Below are 15,127 nucleotides of genomic sequence, written 5' to 3' on the forward strand. Positions count from 1 at the left end.
GTTTGCTCTGTGGAAGAAAGTGCAGGAAGCAATGTTTGTAAAGAGAATTTTAAAATTCGTGGGAAAGGCACTAGTTGATTAAAGATTTGTTTTGAAGGACAAGCTCAGTATTATAATAAATTAATACATATTTTGACCTTCCAGTAATAGATATAGCTTTACATTTGCAGTATAAATATAATTGAATATTGGCTGCAAATATAGGACAGCGCAGGCTTAACGTTTTTGGCACAGTTATATTTATGCACCAGTTGTTTATTACATTGATTTCTGTAGGTCCAGTATACATCTTTTTCCTCATTCTATTAACAGAAATACAAAGCATGCATATCTTCACAACCTATGGAAAAAATCTTATTAAACAAATGTGATGATATTTTGCAATTAACATACGGTAAAAAACTGGGTCATTTAAAGTTCAGCTGAGATTTTTCCATTCACGTAGTTCCCGTCTTGCTGACTGTTTTAAATTAGCTACGTAAATTGCACAGTCAAGATGAGGAATCACGTGCCTTCCAAGGATAAGGTATAAACCAATAGATTTTCCCCTTTCTTTAATAAGACTTTTGCCGTCTCACCGCACTGTTATTTAATTTTTTCCCTTCAGCATCATTTTGTATGCTTTCCTAATGTTACTGTTGTGCCTCATGAAGCACCCACCTCATAAACCTCTGTTTGGGAGAGCAGGTAGGGACTGAAGCCCAGCAAATGGAGATATGGATGCTTATGCAGCAAAGGGTAGAAAAGTGGGTGGGTCTTTTCTTCTTTCTGGCCCTATTTTGTGGGGTTTTTTTTGACGTTTCTTTGGTAGCTCTCAGAAGTCATTAAATGGCATGTGAACATAGTTTAGCTCATTTCCAAGGAACACACAAAACTGTGTAAATTCACTTATAACATCTACACTGAAATCTAGTTATGAATATGCTTCATATCTGATAATGTCAGGACATATTGATATTTCAACTGCACTCCTAATTAAGGTTTTTTTTTCTTCAAATTTAATTTTCTGTCATTCCTTTTTTATTCATTTTTCTTTAATGGGAAATGTGGTCAAACCATGTTCTCATCTAGTTTTCCTCAGCTTGTGATACATGAACAGAAATATTCCTTTTGACTTAATTCAAATCTCCTTTCTTGTTAATTCATATTTTCATGGATGGAGATGGCCAAGAATTCTGGTAGGCTGCAGAGAAAGAATCTCAAAGCAGAGCTCACTGCAAGTATAACACTGCACAGTGGGTGAGATCTAGTTTTCAAATATTGTTGAGTTACAGTGCCATGATTTTCCCTCTTCATTCATCAGTGATATCTTTTTTGCCTTTTCTCTGCTGCACAACTATCCTCTTTATAACTTCTACACACTTCTGCATAAATGGGAAGTCCTCCTAATCTGTTTGCTTTTAATCCCCTTTTTCCCAAAAGACTCAAGTTACTAAAACCTAATAAATATTATCTAAACCGACGGCTTCCCTTTAGTCTTAAACCTGTGTGTACAACTGGTACGCAGAATTTTACCCAAAGAACCAAGAGATTTGGGTGCCTAAAACTGTAGGATATCTGGGGCGTAGAAGCATATAGCCCCAGATGAAGTGCTTGTGGATCTTTTCACACTGCCACATAAAATGATTAGTGAGTTTTTGCACTGATCCCACATGATTTAAGTTAAATATTACTCTCAAGATGAAATGAAGGCTGCTTCACTTGAATTGGCTCTCTGCAGCAGAAGGTAAAGAAATTTCTATGAAGGGGAAAGGCCAAAGGGCACCATACAGCGAGCCACTTAATTAAGAGGTAATGTAGTGTTTGCGCATGATATTTTCCATATCTCTAAATAGTGAATATATAGCCTGTTAGCCTGTTAGTGAATAAACAAAAATATGATATTGGATCACATCTCCAGTAATAATTAGATAAATGTTTTTGTGAAGTCCTGCAGCAGTTTGAAAATATTACTTAAGGCTGACTCATATCAAATGAGTTCCACTAAAAACAATTCAGTTCCAGATTCTGAAGGCTGTAGGTGCTTATTATTTTTTCATCTGAAAACTTCCATTCCTCCCAATCGAAATTTTATTTGTTCAGCCTCTACACTGCACTTACATGTTAAATGGAAAGTGTTAGAGTACATACTATAAGCATTACAAAATTTGTGGTGATCCAAATCCTGTTTTTCCTTTCTCCTAAAAAGGAAATAACGGCTTTGGAAATTTACAAAAATGGTAACAGTGGTACAATCTATTAGCAGACCACAACAGATATTTTAGTTGAGCATGGATCTTTGTTTTTGTCATTTTGAAAAATCGCTCACTGTTTTGCTTCAAACTTGACAGCGTCTGTATTCTAGTGCAATTAGCTTCCTCGCCATTGCTTTTCAGACTGTTTTTGTACTAGACTGCACTTAAATGGATTCAAATTGTCAATGGTAAAATTCCTCTGCTTTGACTCAAAGCTTGGTCAAACCTCTTTTACGGTAAGAGCTGCACAGATGAAAGCAAGATGCTTTTTTTTTAAAACAGATTCCTAAACTTATGTACTGTGCTTTGTGTTACAGCATTTAAAATGTGCAGGTCTATGTATAAAAGAAAGTAAATCAGGTGGCCCTGACACGTGAACCAATTCAAATGATTCTTATTGTAAAGAATGTAAGAGGATCTCAAGGAGTTGTTGAATTTGTGGGAAAGTTGTGGTTACAGGTAAAAATTATAGTAGCAGCTCTACATTTTAAACAGTACAGATAATTTATAGGAAAAGAAAGAGGTGGACTTGGCAAACTTGGCTAGCTCACTGCCTGTTGTTTGCATATACTAATGCTGTATCAACATAGACCTTCTTTGAAATCATTGGATGCTAAACATCTTCCCCTAATCTGAACCTTAGCAATGTCTATCTGCTTTCAGATCACTGCTGTTTAAGGTCAGAAGGGATCTTACATCGTCTACCCCGACCTGCTGTATAACATAAACCATTAAACTTCATCCTGTTACTGCTGTACTGAGTTCAACAAAACACCTTTGCTTACATATGCTCCAGGCAACATCATCTAAGACATGAAAAGTTTGGCAGTTTTCTAGCTTGATGCAAAAATCTGTTGATTTTTGCCCAGGCTGGTTTCAGGATCTGGCAGGTTATGGTGGGCACTCAGCACTCCCATCTGTGGGCAGAGGGATGCATCTTGAGGAAGCAGCTGACATCATTTAGACTGCCAGTTGGATAAGGCTTATTTATCGCTACGTTCATCCTTGTGTCTGCTTATGTGTACTTGCAGGCAGCACCCAGAAGTAGAGGGCTGGTTCCCAGGCTGGTAGGAAGGAGGCTCTGCTCAATTAGCACAGACCCAGGGCATCCCCACTCAGTACATCAGTCATCTTCTCTTTCTCATTGAAGCACAAACACCAGGAAACTTTAGCTTTACGAACTCAACAGGGTTGCCAGCTGGTACAGGAACAGTAGCTTCCAGCTCACAGGCTGTAGGGTGAGGTCCTGGGGAGTTGGCTGCTTCTGTTTGTGCATGCATCTGCTAGGACAGTCTGCTCTGGGAGATCCCAGTGCGAGCTGGAACTCCTGCCTCCTGCAAAGCTGGTTTACTGCATCATGCTGCTTCTCCATGAGATGCTGTCTTCCAGTGAGTTCCTGTAACTGCAACTCTTTACCTAAAGTAGTACAGCAGTATGGTGCTATGTGGTGGAGTTTTAGGTAGTCCTGCAAAGAGCAGGGAGTTGGACCCGATGATCCTTATGGGTCCCTTCCAGCTCGAGGTATTCTATGATCCTGTGCAGAACGCAGCAGTCTGGTGTGCAGCCACATACCTCTTCACTTTGAGCACAGTGTCCAGATCGTTCACATAGCATTTTGGCTTCTGCCAGTTGATGCAACCCTCAACTGGAGCGTACCCACATGGTGGTAAATTGTCTTTGCCATGAAGATGGGACAGTTTGGGAGCTACTTAATGTGCATTTTTTTTAAAGTAGCGCTCATTGTCATTTTTAAAATTAAACACCTTGGAAAAATCTACTGCTACTACAGAAGACCCTGTTATCCACCAAGTTTATGACCTCATGAACAAGTAAAGGTTTGCTAGATGATATATATTATTTCATTAGTTCTTTATTAGTATCTATTCTAGCATTAGTTGTCACTTAATTCATTACCAACTGAATGCTGTATCAGATTTTTACATTCTTTTTCCTGGGACTTATGGCAGGTTAATAGTCTTGAGATATATTATCTACCTATTGTAGTCCATGAACGCCAAAAATGCACTGGTGTTCTGGTATTCCCAGGACCATGAAAATGGGCTGTAAATGAACTGAAGATCTCTTAGATGGTTTCCTAAGACATTTAGGTACAAATTGTTATGACAATGCAATTTAAAAATATTTATCTCTAACAAATATGCTTTAGTTTTTCCCTGTAGAAAGAATATGATGATCCTCATATGATAAAATTACATCAGCCTGATGAAAGTACGTCAGTCTACTCCTTTTCAAATGCAGAGAAACAATGTTTACTATTTTTTTTACTTATTTAATTTCTACCCACTGTTTTATGTCTGTTTAGTTGTGTTTCTATAACATTACTAGAACTTATTTACCTCATCATATACTTCACATTCTTCCAAATATCTTCAGCCATGCTATCTGTGGATCTGTCACTGATATCTTCAGTGCAACTCAGTTTCATCTTTGTATTATTACTATTATGTACAGAGACACTATTAAATATATTTTATATTTCCTCATTCTTCATGTCATATTTTTTTTTCACGTCCAATTGCATTCCACTTTTCTACTGAAAGAAACAATCCTATGTCTGAAATTGGGCTTTTTTGTTGCAAAATCAGGGGAGGAAAGATATTTGAGGACAACTTCTTAAATTATTTTTAAGTATAGGTATTCTTATTTTTCTTCTAATTTTTTCCTCCCAGACAAATTTGCTCATATTTTTCCTGTTTGCAGACATTGAGCTCTTCTGAAATACTGGCTGGAAATATGCTTTTGACCATATTAAATGGTCAGCTTCAGCAACCACCAGATTCCAATCCAGTGATTAACTTGTCTTTATTAATCATAAGGAGGTCCAGAGTAGATTTACTTCACGTTGCATGCAATACCTTTTGTCTTAAGATTTGTGCAGTGTTGAGAAACGCTAAAAATGCTTTATTATTGGCTACCTGGCACTGCTAGCAATATCTCACAAAATAAAATTTTCCATTAGAAAAGCTATTTATTTCATAAGTTACTCAGTATTATATCTCATCAAGATTACTTCCACTGCTCTGTGACATACAGAGTATCGTTTTTATAAATGGTCTCAGATGCTGTATCTCACACTTTCGTCCTGTGAGACAGCAAGCATAGGTGTCTACATGTGTGCTAGGAGTCCAAGTATTCCTCATGACCAGTGGAGATCCAGTACATAGAGTTCTGGAGCGTAGGGAGTGATTCAACTCTCTAAAGCAGACACCATAACAGTATTCAGTTACCTAAATGTAGGCATCTAGTATCATTTGAGATGCTCTCGGGTATCCAGCTCATCTGTATAAGTTATGAGAAAGGACTTAAAGAACTGTCCCCTTTTTGAGTGAGTGGCAGTTGATGACTCGGTACTCCACAGTGCCTAATAATAAGGCATCTGCATTTAATTGCCTGTTGTCAAGGGGCTTCAGTCAGCTGTGATGCAAAGGCACCTACTGCTGTCTGACATTGCCTGGACTGTCCAGCACATCCAAGTGGGGCTGTCTGCTATGACTGGGGATCTTGAGGAAGTCTATCCTCTCCTGAAATAGTGACAGGAGGCCAGCCACATATAAGCAATCTAGAATGATATGAGACACTTAAGTTTCGGCACTTGAATTGTGCCCTTGGAGCTCCAGTCCAGGAGACAGCCACTCTCCTAAGTGAGGTAATAGCTTCACTTTGTGTAAACTGTCTGAACGGTACTTTCTCCAACAGTTTTCCCTGTAGACTGCTCTTAGTTGAGTATTCAGCACAATGTCTGCAAAGAAATGGTCACAGAAATAAAGCCAAGCAAAATGAGATGTGCAAACCTGGAGACAGTCACGATCTATTCCTCTACAGGTATTTTCCATTTTCTTACCACTTCTAAAAACATAATAATAAAAGAGCCAAAATAAGGAATTTTTTGAAGGTCAAATTAAAATTTAGAAAAGAGTCCTCTGTTTCCATTAGATCATCACCTGAATCCTCACTGAACAGTTTTGTTTTGTTTTAGTCAGGCAAAGATTTTTAATAGATTTTATAAACAATTGTATAAGTTACAGACATTGGAAAGGACAGAAACAATTTAAGAGATTTCACATCACAAGCTTATTTTGAATTGAAATAAGAGTGCTTAAGATCTAATTTGCTCTCCACCCAACCCAAGAAGGGACAAGCTGCAACAACATTTCCCTCATCCTGTGTTGATTAAGGAGAATATACCACTTTCCAAGTATTCTTGTTCACCTCCCATAGATTTTAGACCTCTGTCTACTTAGCCTGACTCTTTTTTCTTTACCTCTTTGTATTTTTTGGACTTCAGTAAGCACTTAGCAATTGTATTTGGATAATTATGTATCTGTGTATTTATACACTTTTGTTAAATGGCAAACTGATTTGGACCAAAAACTAGAATCAACATCTATCCCTTTAGCTTCCCAATATTCTTTTTCATGTTTTCTCAATATTTCAAGTTACTTTTGCTTATATGGATACATCACACTACAAAACAGAATAACATTTTCAAAGATGCTGTGCCTTTTTGGAATAGCACTATGAAGCTAAACTAGACGCTTTCCTTCTCTCTTCAAATGCTGGGTTGTAATTTCTTCTGGATTGTAGGTATGGAAAGTGAAATATTGCAATCAAATATTGTAATTCCTCCAAACTCTCAGTCAGATCAGAACTCCATGTTATCAGCTATTCAAAGATACAAAAAGACAGAGATAGACTTCACCGTGGAGGGATGAAGAGAGCATTAAAACTGACTGAGAATCAAAAATAGGAAAGCATTCAGATAGTAAGCAGGTAAAAGCATTGTCAATGTTCGGCTAGATCAATGCAAAATATTAATGTCACCACACTGAAAATTATTGTATAGAACCAAACGGATGACTTATCTCCTCTTTAGGCTCTACCTACACTGGTAAATCACATAGAGGCCCTGGCACTGGCAAGTCATTTTTTATAGTATTAAGTTAGAATGGGCTTTTCCGTGATTCAAGCCTGAACTGAACAATTCCTAGCCATGGTTTGGGTCTAACCACTGTCAATAAAGAGTTTAAATGAAGCCACCTGGTTTCATGGGGTAAGATAGCCTTACAGTAGAGATGGGGCTAAGTCACGCTAGTTGTTCCAGAGCTGGAAAATGGCATGATTTCACTTAGTAATACAGATGCAGCTTTAGACTCTGAAATATAACCTGGGCTATCAATAAGAAAATAGACATGTAGGTCCTAAGATGTGCTGAAATAAGCTGATCCATTATTTACATTTTATCAAATCATAACTTCATTGTTTTCACCATTTTCTCAAAATTTATGTGTGTTTGCATGTGTGTGAAGGTGCATATGTCACGCGTGCTTTATAATGAAGTTTTGAAGAAGTTACATGGATTATTTTTAACTTTCAAAAGAGAAACAAATATATTCCAGAAATAAGATCTGATTCCACATTTTAGCAGAGTAATCATTTTTAAGTGGAAAAGCTGGTTTCGCATAGAACTGCTGACACAAACTTAGCTACAGCAGTACCGGTGAGCCACACTATAATTTAGGTCATGTCCCTGTCCCGTAGATAACTTCAATAACATGCCTAGCCAGTTGTGGTATAGCAAAATCCATTGCTCCTATTCCAGTCTCATGAAAGCAGAATGGGACCTTCTTGTTTCCAGAGCTGAGCATCACGTATTTGTACTAACTTTGCTCTTGAACGAAAGGGTTTTACACCGTGTTTTAGTAATTGAATCTTTGAATTTATTATGGAACTTTTAGCACAACAATAATTGAATAACCCTGAGAATACCTGGTGCCAGAAAACAATATAAACAGCTCAATCACATTAGAAAGATCCACACTGTCTGTAAAAGAGTTTTGGTGAGGCTTGGGTGCTTTTCTCCTATCCTACCAAGGTTTACTCTTACCCTTTTCTGGAACTTAGTAAGAGGGAGTTTTGAGGCATGCAAGTGTTAATGAATGAGCAAAGCTGGTTCTGAGCACATGTGTGAGCCTGCATCCTCATGTGCCCTACATCCAGAACCATCAGCAATTTGTGTTGTCTCAGACTGGTGACTTTTCTAGGGAACCCATGTGAGGGTCATTCTTTCAAGCAAGTGGGGAACAGATGTACAGGTGATAGCCCACAAGATTTTGATTCAAAGCATAGTGAAGGGAAGAAAGGGTTTGCTTTACCAATGAGGATGATATCCTTCTCCTGAAAGCCACCACTAATGACCTGTCACATACTCACATGTCAAAATATTTTCAGAAATGTGCCCTCCAGGGTCTTGGAAAACAGTGTTTGCATTCCTAATTCACTCAGGTAGTGATGAACATTTTACTCCACGCCTGTGTGTCTCTCAGCCTAGTAAAGCTCATCTTATCTGCCTGAACTGCCTGTTAAGCTTGGAGCCGAGAGTGTCCTCAGGGAAGAACTCATTTATTTCCCACATTTCAAGCCTGCAAACAAGGCCATTGGAGTGACGGGGGAATTCTGCAAGCTCTGTATTTGGCGACACACCATGTCACAGGTCCTGAGCACACCAACAAGTTCTGATTGCCCCAACCAGCCTCATACACATTCTCCAGCCATGCTGCCTCCACCCATTGGCGCAGCAGCTGTATTTAAGCTGCAACCCCAGCCCTAGCTGTGTTGTGGGTAAGCTGTGCCTGGTTTTGTACCTGACATTATCTTATTGACTCGATATCTGAGCTTGACTTTGGACCCGCCTCATCAGTGGACATCTGTCACTGGTTGGCCAACCCTGGTTACACCCACCAAACCAGCTCTACTCTTCTTCATTAGATGCTGTGAGACTGTGCACCTTGCTCATGAGGTTGCTGCCCTGCCGTCTGTAACCGCTAGCTCGCAGCTTGCCTTCTTCTTCACAGCTGTCCTCTTTTGCTGAACCCTGACAATAAGCTCAGGGAAAGGACAAGGACCTGAACTTAAATGTTATCTCCTGGCACAACAAGTGGTAGATGTGTAGGCAGGGAGAGGCTCTGAAAGAGTATGGTCATGGCAGCAGGAGCCTCCTGGTGTACTCAGGGCCCTGGTACTGCTGATGGAATTACAGAATGGTTTGCGTTGGAAGGAACCTTTAAAGATCATCTAGTCTAATCCCCCTGCCGTAAACACTTCCAGTGATGCATCCAATGGGCATCCATGACTTCTCTGGGCAACCTGTTCCAGTGCCTCAACACCTTTAACATAAAGGATGTCTTCCTTACATCCAACCTAAATCTACCCTCTTTCAGTTTAAAGCTGTTGCCCCTTGTCTTGTCACAACAGGCCCTGGTAAAAAGTCTCTCCACCCCTCTTATAAGTCTCCTTTGTACATATCGAAAGGCTGCAATAAGGTCTGCCTCGAGTCTTCCTTTCTTTAGCCTGAACAACCCCAATTCTCTCAGGTTTTCTTTGTAGGAGAGGTGTCTCAGTCCTCTGATCATTCTCCCGGTCCTCCTCCGGACCTGGTCTAATAGGCCTATGTCTCTTGTGCTGGGGGCCCCTGAGCTGGATGCAGTACTCCAGGTGGGGTCTCATGAGAGCTGAGTAGAGGAGCAGAATCACCCTCCTTGACCTGCTGGCCACGATTCTTTTTATGAGCCCAGGATGTGACTGGCTTTCTGGGTTGCAAGTGCACATTGCCGGCTCATATCCAATTTTTCATCCAGCAATATCCCCAAGTCCTTCTCTGCAGGGCTGATCTCAATCCATTCATCACCCAGTCCGTACTGATACTGGGATTACCTCAACCTTCATAAGGTTCACGTATGTTCATGTACTACCACACATGCTCTCATACTAGCCCAGAAGCTGTCAGTGAGGTAGCCAAGTGGCTAGAAAGCTCTTTTATCTCCTCTCTCTCACCTGAACTGTGAGGAAGGGTGGAAGGGGTTGGGAGGCATCCTCAGCTTCATCCTCTGTCGGGCAGAGCATTGGTAAATGGGACATGTCTTCTCCAATTCCTATTCCTGCTGTCTTTTTCTTTTTTCGGCTCTGCAGAATAGTCTGAAATCATTGGGCAGTTGTATTTTTCTATAGTGTGAGCACATTCCCACTGCCTAAGGTGTAGGGAACACAGAAATCCTGTGGGTCAGAATTCTGACAAGGAAGTTCAAAGGAAATATTACCATTTCAGAGTAATTTAGTCCTTTGACAGCAGTAAGGAGCCTAACTACTTAACTTTTTCCATAACAATCCAATTATCTGCATCTGTTGAACAGAAATTCACACAATTTTCTCTATATCTCTGTAACCTACACATGCAGTGGCTCCTACTAGATATCAAAAATGATTGGCATGTCTTTAAAGAACTTGGTGCTGGAAATGAGCAGTAAGGGATAGAAAAAAAAAGAAAAAAATACCCAGGAGGTTAATCCTTTTTTTTAATTTTGGTGATGGCAGGATGAAATATTAAATGGCCTGAGGTTTAGGATCTCTCAATCGCTCTCCATTAGCCAATGCTTCAAAGACAGTGCTTTAAGACTTCATTGCAACATATCCACTTTCTCCTTCCACATGAGAATGTTGTGTATGGACAAACTTCTGAAGGATTATTCTCAGAAGTGAATGAGCCTTTTGAAGCATTTCGGTTGTCTAGAGTTTCTAGCACAGCCAAGCAATATTTAGAATGATTTTGTCTTTTATGTCAAGATTATTTTATGCATTTTGAAATTTCTTCTTTTTTTCTGCCCTCTGGAATTTAGTTTATTCTTTTTAATCTTTTGCTTCCTGAAAAGAGTCAATACCTTGAAATCAAAAGATGAAAGGATTCATCAGCAGAACACTACATGATTAGCTTAATTGGTTCTGAGTTTTCCTGTTGAAAGGGGTTTCTAACATGCATTTAGTAGCAGACACATGGTCCCTATTTTCCATGCCTTTATATTAGGATTTGAACACTTTCAAAAAGTTGCTGTGCGGAGAAGCACTAGCCTAATTCATCTCAATTAAAGTCTTCATCTGGAAGCAATAATGTTAACATCCAAACCTGAAGTTTTCAAAAAGAGTAACAAAATTCTTAAGGCTTTTTCATTCAAATATAATATGGAGTTTTATACATTAGTTGAAAATGAATAAAAGTTACATGTATGATTTATCATAAGTTGTACACTCAATGGTGTTGAGTCAATGACATAAAGAGCAGGACAAAAAAATAGCCTGGAATTTTGCCTGATTTCACGTTAGAGATGAAAATACAAAGTTTTGTAAATTGTAACCATTTATACAGAGTAAAGCAGTACATATTCTACTGTCCATTCTGCCAAATTCTAGGAGCAACAAAAAATACTGATTAATATTTGTGCATGTAAGAAAAATATCACACCATTTATCACCAGAAATTATAATTTGAGGTATTCATCTTCTCTCCATCTGGGTGTGAGCCGAAGACAGTACCTGAGACAACTCTTTGGAGGAAACTTTTCTGGATGGAGGTGATTTAGATGATAGGTTTTTTGTTTGTATGTTTAAGAACTGCACTTTGTATTTAGACAGTGGATAGCATCTTTTGTTTAATTTCCTTTCAAAATTGAGTGCCCATCTTTAGCTTTCAGTTCCTCTGACTGAAAACATTGGAACTATTCATGTGCGTAAATGCTTGCAGATGAGAGGCCTACAATGTTTGTTATTTTCCAAAAGCTTCTTCCCTGTGTCGCTTGCTGCAGCCACACATGCGGATTCAGAAACATGACTATCACTGGTTCTCATCACACTGCAGATTCTTTGATTTTGTTGTTATTTCCCTTTGTTTCTTGCTTTTTTAATATTGTCATAATCTAAAAAAAATGTGTGCACATGTATATATGATTAAAGCAATACTATTTTTTTTTTATACTTTTATCCATTCTTTTTCCCACAGATGTAAGTTAAGTCCCAGTTTAAGCAGGCAGTAACAGAGCATTAACATTCTTTGGGTCTGCTGATTTAAGACGCTCACATAGAGGTAATCTCCCAAGCTTTCGAGTGGCACAATGTGCACACTGAGTAAGAGAACAGCCTGACGAAACAATTTGGAAGAAACTACAGATTTGTATCTCCAAAAGGAAAGTGTGGAGTTTAACAAGCAGGGCAAGCAGCCCTCCATAGTGCTTGCATCCAGACTGATGCTCAGGCACTTATGGTACACGAACAGCCCTGAACTTCCAGAGCAGGAAGCAGGGCAGGAGACCAAAGGCTGTTTTATGTCACTTTAAATGTATCCATTGATGAGTCTAGCTGATTGAGTGTTTGTGTTGAGTTCAATTCAAACACTAAAATACTTTCTGTGCCTTTTCAGGAGATGCACAGATACTTTGTTCTATTGCAGCTGGAGCAGCTGGAGCACTGTCAGGGTAATGCTTTACACTAAAATTTATCAACTATTTTTAGTTCCCCTATTTCGGTTTGAAGTCAATGCACTTAATATTGAACATCTCACAGCTCATGTTTCCCCTTTAGTGCCGTGCAAACTTTTCAGTAACATGATCCTTAATTTCTTTTTCTTTTTATTGAATAAACTACTTCCAACTAAATTAGCACTGACTAAAGCCCTTTGGTGATTTAAAATTTGGAATGGAAAAAACCCAACCACCTAGCAATAGCTTGGTAACAACTGTGAAAAGTAAGGCCACTTCTTTTGAAAAAAAAAAATTACAGCGATGTAGGCCAGTCCCTCTAGTGAAAAAGACTTCAGAGCAACATGGACATTCAGAGAGGATGAGCAAAATAACATCCATGTACAAAGCAAGAATATTTGACTGTGGATGTACAAAAAGGCCATTGATTTTACGGCTATGCAGTATATATATTTTTTTTTTTAAAAGGAAAGTGAAACAGCAGAGTAAGTATGTGAATTTGCATACCCTCTTTTTATAAAGCCTCATAAACATCTTTCCTCCTGGTTTTCACAATTTGTGAACAGTACCTTTGGTGCTGTCCCTCGGTGACACTAGATGGCACTTCAGAGTAGCAGTGGGATCAGAAAGTCTTTTGTAATCTTTTCTAGTTATTTTCCATATGATATTATAGAGGCATTAAATTAATACTAGCATTGAACAAAGCAATTTCTCAGCTTTCTACTAGATTATATATATGACTCTGAAGTAGATAATACCGTCTGTTTAAAAGAAGCAGCAAACATAAGCAGAAAGAGTTTATAGCAAAGTGGTTCACTGGTAGGTCAAAAAAGCCAGGCTATGGGTCAAAGAGCTGTTTTTAGAGGATTTGAGAAGTAGCCTGAGAAGGCAACTGAAAAAAAAATCTATAGGCTTGGAAATCTGAGCAACATGTTGTTGCCAGAGATTTAAGAGATGAACCTTTCCTGGAAATGAAATTAGATTCAATGTCACTTATACATCACCAATCAGGTACACGGCAACTGTCCATAACTGGTACACTTTAGGAGACACCAGCCAGCTCCCTTCTGGCCTTAAAAGACAAGCATATATGAAAGGACTAATTGATTTGTAGTCAAGTTTTGAAAAATAACATTCTTTAGTAATATATGGTTTTCCTAACAAAAAAAAAAATGTGTAGGTACTTTTGGAAAGCTTAACCCTGAGGGATAGAACATTAACTAACAAAAGAAAAAATGGAAATATACTACAAAAGCAAAAGAATAAGTTCACAGTATTGCCATCAAACTGCAGTAAAAACTTAAAGAAGCATTGCTTCTTCAAGACATCATTTTCATTTCCAACTTATTTAGTCAATTTAGCAGAAGATAGGAGGGACTGTTTTCTTTAATTAAAAGCCTCTTACAGGGATTTTAATTAACACTGTAATAAGATTTATGAAGAGAGGAAAAATGATGCATTTAGATATCAAAAGTAGCAGAAAATATTGGCCATAATTCTGAAAAGCTCTTTAAATAAGAAAAAGGAAAGTTAAAACATTTACTCAGGCATGTTCTTAGATACTGTGATGAATCATAGGCATTATCAATTTAAGATGGCAGAAAATATATTATGGTCTCTAATTTTATTATTCTTTCTTTATCATAAAAAGATAGAACTTTAAAACATTATTAGAAAATTAGTTTTAAAAGCAAAGGCAAGCAAGTGTTACTGTTTTCATTTGGATTTGTTATAATTTGATATTCAGTGGAAGAAATATGAAGCCTCTGTATGTCAGTTAAATCATTCTTACAGTTGAGGATCTGTAACTACACCTTTTTATTCTCATACCTCTTGCTTCCACCACCTTGAATTTTCAGATTACTGGGATATGTTTTGTTCCAGACTCCTTAGGAGAGTCTATTCTCACTCCAGAGAGATGGTCACACTCTTGCCCGCAGCGACCCCTTCATGGCCCAGGGATGCAGGAAGCGATAAGATGCCTTGGGCTGCAGCAGGAAGCAAAGTTTTATTCCTCTGTGTGTTTGAGTCCTACAGGTTATTTTGTGACTGTTTACCATCTTTATGGAGGGATCAGACATGCACTGTTGGGCTTAAAGGCTTTCTACTTTAGCTCTCTTATTTCTTTTGACCCAACTGTTTATAGTTTCTCTGGGTTTGTTCTTTTTTTCTTTCTTTTATAGAATCATAGAATGGTTTAGGTTGGAAGGGACCTTAAAGATCACCTAGTTCCAACCCCTCTGCCACGGGCAGTGACACCTTCCACTAGACCAGGTTACTCAAAGCCCCATCCAACCTGGCCTTGAACACCTCTAAGAGATGGGGCATCTACAACTTCCCTGGACAACCTCTTCCAGTGTCTCACCACCCTCAGGGTAAAGAATTTCATCCTAATATCTAATCTAAATCTGCCCTCTTTCAATTTAAAACTGTTACCCCTCATCCTATCCCTATACTCCCTGATAAAGAGACCCTTTCCTGTAGGCCTTCTTTCTTTCCTTTTCTTTTTCTTTTCTTTTTTTTTTAAGTTGAAGAGCCATCTGTTCTGTATTTATATGAAAAGGAGTTTTAAAA

This window comes from Vanellus vanellus (genome assembly GCF_965231255.1).
Source record: "Vanellus vanellus genome assembly, chromosome: 1".
NCBI classification, from domain to species: Eukaryota; Metazoa; Chordata; class Aves; order Charadriiformes; family Charadriidae; genus Vanellus; species Vanellus vanellus.